The following is a 2,720-nucleotide window of genomic DNA, read 5'->3' on the forward strand; positions in this document are numbered from 1 at the left end:
GTTGTGGCTGCTCCTTGGTATGCGGAATCTGCCAGGACTAGGAATGGAAGTCATCATTCCATTGTCTTCTGGCTTCAAGCTGATATTTCAGATACGATTCTGCTTTCAATACTTTGTATCGGACCTGTTTTTTCCCTGCCTGATGATATTAAGAGGTGGGGCTTTTGGGGGTAGGGGGTGATACAGTCGTGTACTTGGAGCTCTCATGAATGGGATTAGTGCCCTTGTAACAGTTTGCTTCCTTTTCTCTGCTCTTTATCAGAGGAGGATACGAAATGGCAACCCACTCCAGTACTCTTGCCTTGAAAATCCCATGGACGGAGGAGCCATGGACGGATGCTACAGTCCATGGGGTAGCAAAGAGTCAGACACGACTGAGCCGCTTCACTTTCATAAGTCAGAAGAGGGCTTTCCCTAGAACCCATCCAGGCTAGCACCCTGATATGAAACTTCCTGCCTCCAGAAACTGTTAAGTGTCTGCCTGCCGTGCGGGAGACCCGGGTTCGATCCCTGGGTTGGGAAGATCCGCTGGAGAAGGAAATGGCAACCCACTCCAGTAATCTTGCCTGGAAAATTCCATGGACTGAAGAGCCTGATGGGCTACAGTCCATGGGGTCGCAAAGAGTTAGACACGACTGAGCAACTTCACTTTCACTTTCCAGAACTGTTAGAAAGAAACTTCTGTTATTTATAACCACCGGTGTATGTTAGTCAGTCAGTCCTGTCCAACTTTTTGCGACCCCGTGGACTGTAGCTTACCAGGCTCCTCTATCCGTGGGATTCTCCAGGCAAGAATACTGGAGCGGATTGCCATTCCTTTCTCCAGAGGATCTTCCTAACCCAGGGATCGAACCCAGGCCTCCTGCATTGCAGGCAGATTCTTTACCATTTGAGCTACAGGGAAGTCCTTATCTACGGTCCTTTGTTACCGCAGCCCAAACTAAGATACCTCCCAAACTATCATTCAAGCATAAAGGCACAATAACAGATCTTCAAATACAGAACAACTTGTGAAATTTCTCTCATACATTTTTTTCTTCAGGAAGCTACTAGAAGAGTGCTTCATTGAAGAGAATAAACCGACAAAGAGGAAGTCATGGAGACTAGGAAACATGAGAGCCCACACCAGAGAGGAGTAGAAGGAATTTTCAGGATCAGGGTGAGAGGTGAGCTCAGGGCGATAGCTGTACTGTGGCCTGGAAGGCAAGACACTCACCATGCAGCAGGAAGGTGGATGACTCTGGGGGGAGAGGAGGACTTCTAAGAAAAAGGTGAAATTGATAAGAGTCCTCAGTAAGTTTGAAGGAATTGAGAAGAGATGTACACTTTTGGCAGAGAGCTTGGGGACTAATAAATGCTAGGTAAATGGGCTTCCCTGGTGGCTCAGTGGTAAAGAATCCGCCTGCCGATGCAGGAGACTCAGGTTTGATCCCCAGGTTGGGAAGATCCCCTGGAGAAGGAAATGGCAATGCACTCCGGTATTCTTGCCTGGAGAATTCCATAGACAGAGGAGCCTGGTGGGCTACAGTCCATGGGGTCCCAGAAAGAGTCAGACATGACTTAGTGCCTAAACAGCAACAAAAAATGGAAAATGAAACAAGGAAAATAAAGTCAAGGGAGGAGCAAGGCAATGATTAAGAGAAAAAGCCCAAGCAAGAGACTATATTCATAGTAAAACTGGTTACATGTAAATACCTGTTAAAAAGAAACAAGCCCTGAAGTCACTGTGGTAAATCACACCAAGACTTAATACCTAACCTAATGCAGTTTTAACCTCTCCCAGAAGGTTTAAAAACCACTGAGTGTGAAATTTCCTGGTAGGGCTAGTGAGGTAATCTGCCTATGACCGCCCACCCCCCCACCCTGCCCCGCCTTCCTCTCAGGGAGGGTGAGAGTCTTGAAATAATCCACTCTTGTAATTTCCTTGTCCCACCCTCTTTCTGCTATAGAAACCTTCCATTTTATACAAACTCCTCTGGAGCACCTCAGGAGTCATTTAATAAAGCCAGTCAGGGACTTCACTGGCAGTCCAGCTGAAACTCTCCCTCCCAATGCAGGGGGTGCAGATTCCATCCCTGGGTGGGGAGCTAAGATTCCACATCCCAAAACACCAGAAAGTAAAACAGAAGCAACACTATAACAAATTCAATCAAGACTTTTAAAATGATCGCCATCAAAAAATCCTTTAAAAAAAAATAATAAAGCCAATTAGACCTTTAGATTGACTCAGTCTACTTTTGTTTTATAACATGACAAATATTAATGGAATTCAAACTTAAGATTTAACCATATTAAGATGGGGAAGGAGAATATATGTACACCTATACTTGTTGTTGTTCATTCGACAAGTCATGTCCGACTCTTCACACACTAGGCTTCCCTGTCCTTCACTATCTCCTAGAGTGTGCTCAAATTCATGTCCATTGAGTCCGTGATACTATCTATCTCATCCTCTGCCACCCTCTTCTCCTTTTGCCTTCAATTTTTCCCAGCATCAGGATCTTTTCCAATGAGTTGACTCTTTCCAGCAGGTGGCCAAAGTATTGGAGCTTCAGCTTCAGCATCAGTCCTTCCAATGAATATTCAGGGTTTTTTTCTTTTAGTTTTTTTAACGCATAAGTGTAAGTATATGTGTATAGATGGGATCTAGGTGATAACAGAGTGAAAACCTCATCATAGTAGAAAGTCATCAGTTTATATTCAGCCAAAAAATAAATATA

This window comes from Capra hircus, chromosome 9 (assembly GCF_001704415.2).
Source record: "Capra hircus breed San Clemente chromosome 9, ASM170441v1, whole genome shotgun sequence".
In the NCBI taxonomy this organism is placed as follows: domain Eukaryota; kingdom Metazoa; phylum Chordata; class Mammalia; order Artiodactyla; family Bovidae; genus Capra; species Capra hircus.